A 12,119-nucleotide genomic window follows, 5' to 3' on the forward strand; every position below is an offset into this window, starting at 1 on the left:
GCTTTATCACCAGTTTCATAACATGATCAGTGTTTCTCAGCCTTTTTTGAGCAAGTTACCGAATATCCAAGTCACCAGCTGTCCCCCATCATTAAAATGTAGGGTAAGGCTACATTCACACTAACGCTAGATTCCGATCTTTTGCTGAGATGTTTTTTTTTTTTTTTGCATGGTTCCTCCCCTTATAATTTAAACATGACCTCCATCAGACTCCAGTTTGAACAGTCTACAGTCCTGAAGTGACCCTCATGCACAGAATCAAAAGGTGACATCACACGCAGCGCGCTGTTTGGGGATGGATGCTACACGTGTCAGTGTATGTGTATCAGTTTTCAAGATGTGCAATTAGAGTTAACGTATGTATAATAAAATATTGTTTTGCCCATTGTTTACATTTAACCCCGTCCTGCCTCATCGGGTGCAGATTGTGTCGTGACTTCAGTGATGTAAATGTCGGATGAAATGTGACACGATCACACAGACTTAGGTTACTGAAAACATCCGATATAGATCTAATTTAAGACGACACTGAAAGCAGACTAGGTCCGAGTTGGAAAAATCCAATTTGTGCAGTTCAGATGAAAACATTTTAAATCAGACAAAGATATAGGAGATAAAAAGTTTTATCTGCAGTGTGAATGTAAATTACGTGTCTTCCCAGATCATCTAAGGTTAATTTCTGTGTTACATCATAAAAATCCTGCAGTGAAATAAAAAAATGTGAATAAATGCTTAGCAAAAATTTAATCAAGCTAATCTAATACAGAGCAATGATGTTGCTAAACAGGGATTAGCTCTGGGTTTGATGGTTCTCTCACAGTTTTTTCCATTGCAGTAGGACTGTTACTGTAGGACACCTGATGCCATCAAATCCAGGTAACTGCGGTATTTTTTAAATGACTATGTCAGTCTGGTGGCTTTTAGAGATCAGGGGGCAACTTGCAGCTACAAGTTAGGATTTGTACCAGGGCCGGCTCAGTTGAGATATGGCAGGCACTTGTGTGTATACACTTGCTCTACCAGGTGAGCTAAAAATAACCACACAAATGCTGCCCGTGGACTGCATTGAGAGGACCTGGCTGATTGAGCCAAATATCAATATTATCGATAACAAGGAGAGTATCGGTATTAAATGATACCAGCGTGATGAGATCGAGTGCTTTGGGGGCAAAAAGTCAAAGAATGTAAATGAGTGAATGACAAACAAGGTTGGTTTCTTTTAGCTAAATATATTCTGCCAGCCATGGCAGGTGAGCCATCTGTAACAATCCCAGTGACTTTATTCCACTGTAGTTTCATGTCATTTACAGTGTAACAAACAAAAAAGAAATAAATCTGTTCTTCTTGTTTGGTCATTAAGGCTCTGGAGGTCAAGAATCTCATCAGTCACATTTACTTCATTGTCCACTCCTCTCAACCTGCTCATTAACACATCAAAGACACAGGAGCTTATCAAGGCTCAGCAGAGACTGCACTTCTTGTGGATGCTCAAGAAGGATAATATCACCCAGAGGTTGCTGGTATCCTTCTACAGGTGCACTACAAAGAGCATCTTGCTGCACGGTCACTGCAGGAGGACATCACTGCAAAGGGTGATAAACACTGCCCAAAAGATCCTCAGCTGCCTTCACACTGGAAGAACTGCACTGTTCCCGCTGAATCCAGAAGACTAGCAAGATAATCCAGGACACCTCTCACCCCGGTCTTCACATGTTTGGTCAGGGAGGCGGTAAAGATCAATCACTGCAAGGACAAACTGGTTCAGGGACAGTTTTTACCCGACAGCAGTAACAGCCCCAAACAAATGGTTGAGTACTTGATAATTCCGACTCATGTGCTTTAGTAAGTTAGCTCATGTGTCCTTTATATTGCACTTAACACTTGTGCCTTAACTAAAATAAGAGGGCATTGCAATATTATATATTACATATTTGCTAGGAAAATTCTTCCCAACACCAGAACTGCAACGCTAAACCTTCAACACAAGGAAGAACCACAAAGAGTTATTCAATGTATACCATTTTACTTGCAAGGAGTGCATGCACCATACAAGTATGATGGATACACTGAGTTTTTTCACACATTACAAGACATTACCATGAAGTCTTTCCCAGAATTACACAAGTTTCACGCTACAGTATTTTTCCACTAAAGATAAAAGTCAAGGATGCAGTGATCTTCTTTCTTGCCCAATCACTTCTTTTCTTCCTATCCACACCTCGACCTTGGTTCCCAAGCATAAACCGGCACACACATGCACAAAGAATGCTGCTGAGTACTTTTTCTAAATCTTATTGATTAAAATATAAAGACTGGTACAGAGTAGATACAAAGTAGATTCTAAACACACAATGAATAAAAGCTTGGTTCAAAGTATAATGAATCACATACTATAATAGTAAAACATGATAATTTATATAATTTTCTTTACAATATTATACTTTAGCAGCTATTTTTTACTTTATTTTATTTACTATATGTTCATTTTGTCTTATATATTATGTTGTTGAAATTATTGCTCTGACTGGAGGGATTTGTAATTTCGTTGAACTTTTGTTGCAATAACAAAAAAGTTCTATTCTATTCTATTCTATTAAAAAACGCCAGTAACTGAGTCTAGAAACTAGTCTAATTCCATTCCTCTGACCCTCAGTATGAAATGTCTTTCATTCTCTACGCCACAGTGCTATGAGCCAGGCAAACATTAGCAAACTCTTCTCAGGACAGATTTTCTCTGCTGCTCTTATTACGCGGTCTTTAATAAATTCACTCTCAGTAAAAGGTTTGCAATGCTTCACAATCAGCGTTGCCACCTCGTAGCTTTCTTTGTGGCATCTTCATTTACCTCATGGGCTCTTGTGGAAAAAGTGCTGCTGTGATATTGAAACAGCCTCCAGTTGCTTCGATTCTTCACTGCACTTTTTTTTCCTGTTAGCTTGTCATTTATGTTAGCATGCCTTAACTAGTAGTGTCTTTTTACACTGAATTACTTAAAAACAGCCAAAGATTTATGGCAAATTAGGAAGACAGCCCCACCTGATGTAGAGACAGGTGGTGATCTCTTCCTCCCTCCATGCATGTACAGTATGCAGCACCCAATGAAGATGATAGTGTTGCCTTGAGGGTTTGAAAAAAAATATAATTTCCTGTGAACTGAAGTCATATTTAAGTCATCTTTATTCTTCTTAACAGTGAGGTCAGTAGTCAGCTTTTAATAAGGTTTAAATAACTTGAAGACACATGGTTGTTTGTAATACACAATGACATAATTAAATACTTTGTCATACTCATGACAAACACCACAGGGTGAGTAGTTTAATCTTTTGTGATGCTTCAATGCTATCTTCCAGTAAAGCTGGAAAGCCACATTGCTTCAACACAGAGAATGTCCAACTCAGTAAACTGAACAACTGTTTCCTGTCGTCTTGTTTTGGTTGCCAGCAATAAAGATGAGAATAAATTCCCCCCTGAAAGTCATTTTCATGGATCCATCACATGCCGTAAAATCACTCGTTTTATTTAGTATCTGTGGACTCATCCACTTGAAAGGCACGCCGTAGGGACCTAGTAAGCCTCTCAAACAATTGCCTCTCAAGATCCTCAACAATTTCATCTATTCTCCCCAGTTGTGTCAGCACAGAGCTTCCTAGCTGCAGCTTTTACCAAATTCAGTTCAAGTATCCAGGCTTTGCTGGAGGTAAGATGAACTTCACTTAGATGTTACTTTATAAATCAACTGGCCTCTAAATATGAACGATAACAGAGTAATATAAGAGTAGTTTTAGTATTCACTGCTTTGCACCTCTTCTTTACTTATTCACTCTGTTAAAACCATTGGATTCTCTCTAAGAACAGGAGGTTTGCTCTTTTTTTTTCACTTGGATGGCATTGCAGCTGTGGTACTGTTAGATCTGTAAGGTTGGCAAAGAAACGAATAAGGTGGAGAAAAGTGCATGCACTGTAGGCTGCTACATGTGGAAGAGATTATGTGCATATAAAGAAGTTGTAGAGAGAAGGAGGTTAAGACTGTTGCAAGGCACTGAGATAATAAAGTACTATAAAATGTGTTAAATTTAAGTTAAAGACACAGGGAGATAATAAAGCAATTGAATATACTGTATTTGAAGTCACCATTTTTTATGTGCTGGCCGTTATAGATCGTCTAATACAGAGTCTGACCAGGTGCAAGTTCGCAGTCAACAGGCCTTAATGAAGAACCTATCCAAACCTATACCAGGGATATTGCAGAACTGACTCCTAAGTATGGATGCTAAGATAACTCTGCTGATAACCACCATTGGCAAGTTTTATTTTATATAATTTGTTATGGGCAGTTTAAAATAAAAAAATAAAAATTGTTTTTCACTGTGATCCAAGGATTGCAATCTTATGTAGGTCAAACACTGTGGAGGAATAATCCAAAAATGTTAGAGATCAGAAACAATTCAACAATTTAAAACATCAGCCCACTAACAAAAGAAAGCCCAGATTATCATGATAACAATGTCAAAGTGGCTAAAATTAGCAAACCCGTTAGCAGAGCATGAGTGGAGCAGCTTGCTGGGATCTTCAGATCTTTTTCAACCTGTCCCTTGCCCAAGCAATTGTACCAACATGCTTCAAACTCCATCGTGCCAGTGCTGAAACACTCCAACCACACGTGCCTGGATTATGACCAATAGACCACAATATGTTAGGTCACTGTGTTGCACCTCCTCCACCTGCATCACACTCAAAACAGACGTACCACGAGGCTGTTCTCTTTTTTTCTTGCGTTGTTAATAAAGTTAGCTGTTATATTTGGTTAAAACCTGCCTAGTTTTGGTTTTATGACCCATGTTTCTGCTTCTTAACTGGGTCAAGACAGCTCCATGAAATAACATTTTTAATTTAGACATTCTACAAAGGGGAGCTGCTGAAGGAGAGCAGAGCCACCAGCCCTGGAAAAGAGAAAAACATTACTCACAAGAAGGAGAAAAGCCACTATATTGTCGTTACTGTGCTACTAAAGCTGAAAAGAATTGAGAATACCTAAAATGCCCATAACAAGTCTAATGCTTCTCTGTTTCTTGTCTCTGAACTACCCAGACACACCATGCTTACAATTAACTGCTCTAGTGACGGAGTGTATTTAATCTTTACTACTGAACATTAAGTTCCATCAGATGCAGGTGTTCCTAAGAGCTTGAAGAAGGGCAAATGGACTTCTTTCTTGGTCCTTGAAGATATTTCACCATTTATTCAAATGGCTTCTTCAGTTCAGAATAATCTTTTCTTCAGAACTGAATCTTTGAACTGAAGAAGGCTTTCAGATTTGAAGCAAAACATCATAAGAACCGAAGAAAAAAGAAGTCCAATTGCCATTTAAGTTATTGTCATACCATGGATGACTGAGACTCAACACCAACCCTTACAAATGTTAGCTGCTTCGTCAACTGTCATTTTGAGAATTTGTATTTCTTAGTTAAACAAACCCCAAATTACTAGCTTATTATCAGTTCATGTTCTGCTATTTTGCAGATTTTTCTTTTTTTTTTTTTTTTACTATGGGTACAGAACTAAGCTACAGCTTTCTAATGTAAAGGACAACAGACTTCCATTATGTTATTCCTTACACATACATTGTTATCACGTTGTCTGGTAAAACACACTTCTTTACTTGCATAATTTAATCAGTGTAAAATATCGTACAACAGCATGTCCCAATAAATACATTTCTAATGAATTTTAAAGAATCAGCAGACATTGTAAAAGTGGAGGGAAGAGGCGGCTTGCTCAGCACCAAGTGTTTAAACAGTGTTTGTATGCCTGTAAGCATACACATGCATATTTTTCAAAGAATGTAAGGCAGTGCTGGTTTATATATTATGCTCCTTTATGTGCTTTTATAAATGCTAATCTGTATGACTTTCTTGGTTAATAGCTAATCTCTTACTTCATTTTTTTTTTTTTTTTTTTTTTTACTTCAAAAGCAAAGTTGTTCACTTGATGACTATTTGATGTGTTGCAAACCACAGACAACACAATGTTATTGCAGCTATAGAGGGATGGCAACAGAAACTTTACTACACTGAAGGACACAATGTACAATACTGTGTAGCACAGACAAAATGCAGCCTTGGCAAGGTCTGACACCCACACACCGAAAAGGCTCGACTCACTTCCAAACAAAGGGACATAACTTCTAGTGTATAGAAACCTAGCAGCACTATAGACTTGCTCTAAGCAGCTGTAACAGAATCCTTAAGGAAACTAGTCATAGACCCACTGCAAGTCAACAAAACACTACAAAAACGGTCCACTGGACTGGAGCCTTTTTTATGGATTTGTGAATCAAATATTGATGTGAAACTCCCTTCCCTTTTAACCTTATCTAGATTCTACAAAGTGCTTTACAATGTGTTTCTCATGTCTGAGATGCAGTGTATTTGTAGTGTCTACACCCACTATCCCAGAGACAGTCCCACAACACAAAGAGCCCTTAAAAACTCAAATTCTGGTCAACCCAGAACTTTGTCAATTATCTTGCCCCCCGAGATGGGCTCGATCCTCTGACTATGGTGGCCATGAAGTGCAAAATCATATTACATCGAGTGAAACACTTAAATTTTCACTATACAACATTTACAAAAGTACAAGGCTGAAACACTTTTACCAAGGGCTTAACAACTTTGTATTTCATAAAAAGCAACTTTAAAAAAGTGAAACACTTTTACAATCCTTGATGCAAACTTAGATGTGCAGCTGCAAAACACTTTTACAAAGTTCTGAATGCATTGCTGAAACACTTACCGACAACAGAGCAACTTCCCATTGACACTAAACATTTTTACAATTTTCAGGATGATTTTACATCTTGCAAAACACTTTTGCAAATTTACCGAAATACTTTTACAAATTCAGGAAATACAATTACAAAGAAATGACCTGGCTAGTGTTACACCAAAATCTGTAACCCGTCAGAATTTGTGACCGCAGGGGGCAATACATTCTGATGGCTATCAAAAATGGTGACATGTGAGGGTCACATTATGTTAGAGGAGTACAGACATAAGGGGAGACATAGATTCAACACCAACCCTTGCATGTAAAGTTGTTAAGCCCTTAGTAAAAGTGTTTCAGACTTGTAAATTTGTTTTGTAAATGTAAACATAGTTTCTATGATGTAAATACGGTTTCTACAATATAAAAGTGTTTCTCGCGATGTAATATATTTTTGAACTTCCCAGCCACCGTACCTGACGACTCGCAGACTTACTGCATTAAAGACATGCAACTCAGATTTAGAAGTTCCTGAAAATGTTCCATCACTCAACACGAGAGGCGAGCGTGTCCTCCCTTCCTCTCTTGGGCAGTTTAACTACTTTCCAGAAAGTTAACTAGTAGTTGCTCAACACTGATCCCGAAACTCCCCCCAGACCAGATTTTGCATCTGGAACTGCTGCAAATTAATTTTAACTTGGTCATTTTAACTTTATACTACTGAGCTGATCACCTAGTTCCTTGAGCTAACTAAAGCACATAAGTATCTTTAAAATGACCAGGTCCTGATCCAAGAAAAAAAAGTTTGACCTGAATAACATTTATCCATTTCTATGTTGACCACTTTTTAGCAGCCTTAACAGATGTTTTAAAATTATTCAGCAGCGTGAATACAGTGGATTTGCTAGAAACCCTTCATCAACCTAGGTCACTGTATCCATTCAGTCAGAAGTGGCTCCCAGTATAACTGCATCTTTAGCAATTTAAGGTGTTATGTCTTACATTACAATAAACAATAATTAATAATTAAGATTTTGAAACACTTCTGTTGCAGTGATAGTAGCTAATGGCCTCAGATGTGCAGGTTTAAGGTGTGTAGGCTCAATGTTGTTGAGAAGCATTATTTTACTTTTGCTTTGTGTATTTCCTGAAGAAAGTGAAATCTGGATACGAGAAAAGGAAGACAAAAAACATAGGGTAAGAAAATGATGTGAGGGGCACCAGCTTTTTAGTCATTTTCATTTCATTCAGAGACAACACTGATGAAGTTATTACCACAAATTACTTGACTGGACCTGGACCTCATAACACAAAACAGTTCAACTTTGTATATACACACACACACATATATATATATATATGTTTGTGTGAGTTTTATAACTGTTCATAACTGTAGTCGTGAGCATTGTGAACATGGTAAGGTGGATTTTGCTGGGCACACTATGCAAGAACATAATTTTTGAATTGCCCAAACTGGCTTTGCATATCTATGTGCCAATACCAACTGATCTGTGGCCAGTCAGTAAATTAGATCAGTTTTATGTATTCAGGGTTGTTTTTCTTTTTCCAAACAATTCCTGTGTTTGGAAAACAGTGTATTAAATTTGACTTGTCAAATTGCTTTTTGTTTTCTGGCTTTACTTGTCTTTCATTTATTTGCATTCATTTTTAATTATTGATGATGCCTGCAATATGGAAAAAAATAGTTAGGGCCTAATATTTAGAAATAATAGAATAATCCCTCTAGGCAGCATTATGAATTTTACCTGAATTTTCTTTCTTTGTTATTGGAGGGCTTCCAGAATGTGGAAAATGACCAGGAAATCCATAAGGAACGATGCTCTTTGCCTCTTCTCAACAGATTTATGTCTTCAAAAACTTTCATCAAAGTAGAAAATCAATGCATCTGTTTTCTGATGTACACATTTTTGTTTTTGATGGCTGGTTAGATTTCTGAGTACACACTTACTTGAGTCACCGTTGAAAATGTGATTTGTATTTATGCTGTTACGGGACAACTTGAAAATAGTATTTATACTGTATTTTAAAAACAATACAAAAGAAAAGTGCTTATTTCTATCTGAAATAAGGATACTAGAGAGGAGAAATACCAAAGTAAAAGAGGAGAACAAGAAATAAAGGAGAGATGGGTAATAGTGAGGCATGGAATGAAGGGCATCTCTTGTGTGACCTTTTACTTAAGTGGTTGACAGTGCGCTCAGAGGACTGTGCATGGGAATAATGGAGCATGAATATGCAGAAAAGTGCGACCATGAAAATAAATGGAAGTTGTGATGAGTTTTAACTTCTCGTGGTCTGAGGTTTATTGAGAGAAGTGATTTTGTGAAGGACAGCTCCACACACATGCATATGAACCGCTACAGACAGGTCTACCTCTGCATCATCTTAACTAGCGTAACCCTTAGGTAGCTCTGATGGGCAATTTCCAATGTAAATTAGCGATCTCTACCCTGAACATGTCTGAAATGCCATTACTCATGCAGATATTGTGAAATCAGCCATTAGCGACTGGGACCTCATGAAAGGTTATTGGGGTTTGGACTGGAATACTAATTATAAGAGAATTTCACTGATGAATCAAGGGCAGGGACACAGTAGCTAGTGGTGGCTAACTGGCAATTATAAACACATCTTGAATCCATTCAATGCATTATAGTCAGTGTGTGTTTATTTAGTTGGAGCTCCCAGCAGACAAATATATTCAAATTGAAGTTGAGTGTACCCAAGCTTATTTTCCCCTGACAAAAACTCACAATATTGCTTTTATAAAGTTCTCAAGCTAACACCTTTTGGCCATTTGGCTTAAAAATATTTACTTTTACACAAAACTGTCAGAGAGTGTTAACAGCAGAATGAAAACATGTAGAACAACAGCTGCGTTTGGTAATCCATATTAGGTATCAAGGGTTCTGCTAAAATCTGATTATTACTAACTACAACATGTGTTTTAATGTGTAACTGTTTGCATGTGTCAAGTTATTGTCATATTGTCTATTGACCCAGAATTTGGACAGTCAGTCCAACATTCACACAGACTTATAGCCACTTTACTTGAGAACAATATCTCTGCTAGTCTCTGCAGGTCAGAAGTGCTTCATCTGTGTATATGAGTACTTAATAGTGGGAGTTCAGATGGGTGATTGTAGGATGTAATAGAGTGACTAGTTGAAGCAGAGTTGTCTGGCATGTGCGGATGTGCATGCACACATTGAATGTGCTATGCTAAATGCATCCACTCATCTCCGGTGTCACCAGGAGCCTTGGGCTCACACCATGACATTAATAGTTTGACAGGCCACACTGCTCCTCTTGCTTTTCCTCCCTCCATCTGCTGCACTTTCTCTTCCTCCCTCCGGCTCTCCCTCTTACTTTATTTCACTTAGTTGTTTTCTCTGATTTTCTCCCCATTTTTTTCTTTTGCCTTTGCACAAATGCAGGTTACAGTTATAAAATCAGAAAGGGAAAAGGTTTTGGAAGGTCTGTTTTTTTTCTGACCCAAAGTCTGTCTTTTTCCAGTGATCATGAAAGTTTCTCTAAGTCTGAGGCCATGATTCCTATCTGGGAAAGGGTGGTGCACTCCTTCCAGGTTGTGCATGAGCCTCTATCAAACCGAAGGAGGTTAAGTATCTCAGGATCTTGTTTGTAAATGATCGGCATTAACAAAGGCACTGCACTGGTCCATTGTGGGGAGGAGAGAGTTGAATATTTTAATGGTGACTGAAAAAAGACATTGCAGATGCAAGTGACTGAAATGAGTTTCCTTCGGAAGGTGGTCGGGCTCAGCCTGGGAGATTGGTTTAAAAACTCACCCATCAAGAGGCAGCTTGGATTTCACAATGAATCAGCTGAGGTGGTTTAGGCATGTGATCATAGTGCTTCCTGGTTCTGTCTCCTTGAAGGTTTTCTTGGCAGTTTCTACTGGGAGACCCTGGGGCAGACCTAAGAATCACTGGAGGGATTATATATCCCTTTTGACCTGGAAACACCTTGGGATTCCTCAGGCAGAGATAAGGAGTGCTGCTGAGGGGAGGGGCATCTGGGTGTGTCTCCTGAACCTGTTGCTTGTGTGACCTGCCCAGGTGGGTGGAATAAAATGTATGGATTGATGAACATTTTTTTTTTTCTCTGTAACGTGAGTGCGCCTACATGCAGTCATTCCAAAAACTACTTTGTGCATTGCAAGTGTGGTTTGGGTATCCACGCTTCATTTTTTTTCCCCAAATTTCTGCTAGAGTGGTGTCCAACCTAGAGGGGGTGTTTCTCTTTTTCTTATTTAGGTGATCAAATGTTGTAGAGTTTGCATGTTGAATATAAATATAACTCTGGCTTCCTCTCACAGTCAAAAAGCATATGTGTTTGGTTAATAATTCAAATTTTGATGGTGAGTTTCAACAGTTGTCTCATAAATTTGAGTCAGTATTGTGATATAATGTTGATTTGTACAGTTCGAATCTCTGCCTCTTGGACTGAGGCTTTTGGGATTGGCTCCCCCCCTCCCTCTGACCCAGAGTTGGAAACACAAATACACAAAGCATGTGTATTTATAACAATAAATAACGTAGTAATAATGTATTTAATAATGACCATTATTAAATTAGCAACGTTAATTCTTTTTAATCCATAACATCTTCTTCTTATTTCTCTCCTTAAATGTGACCAAACAATCGTTTCGGCAAAAATCTTTGCATTTCCCTTAAGTCGAGGTTTTAGTCACACACTGTTAAAACTAGACTTCATACATCCCAGATTTGTATGTAACTAACAGCAGGTGACTTATGCAGCTGAATCAAATTTCCCCTAAACTGAATTCATGGTTCTATGCTTTTATGTAAATAGACTGATGCAGTCTGTTCTAACATTTTGCATCAGACTGAGCTCTGGTTCATCTGGCCCCCACATTTGCTCACTCCTCCTTCAGTATGTTGCAATTCATGCCTACCTGAAAGACACCAGACTTGTGACTAGAGCTCTATCCAAAATGGGACTATATCTTAGCTCTTTATTGGCTCTGCCAACTAAAAACTTGGCTTTGCAGCAACAAACGTGAATGGCCGCAGGTCAGACGGATCCTCCGTGTCTGGTGATTTACTCTGAGGAGCAGTCTGTTTCATGAGAAGCTTAGATCCTTTCAGTGAGCAATGATGCTGCACGTGGACGCAAACATTTCATAACGGTCAGAGAAGTGAGCGGGCCGACGAGTCGAGAGACTATTCCCTCGAGTGAGAAATGATCTAGAGATCTGCAAACACACACATTAACACAGTCAAAATGATGTGTTGTAATGATGAGTGGGTGTGTGATGGATTCAGCTTTCCTTTAAAGTTTGTCCACGTTGT

The sequence above is a fragment of the Melanotaenia boesemani genome, chromosome 23 (assembly GCF_017639745.1).
Source record: "Melanotaenia boesemani isolate fMelBoe1 chromosome 23, fMelBoe1.pri, whole genome shotgun sequence".
Classification (NCBI taxonomy): Eukaryota; Metazoa; Chordata; class Actinopteri; order Atheriniformes; family Melanotaeniidae; genus Melanotaenia; species Melanotaenia boesemani.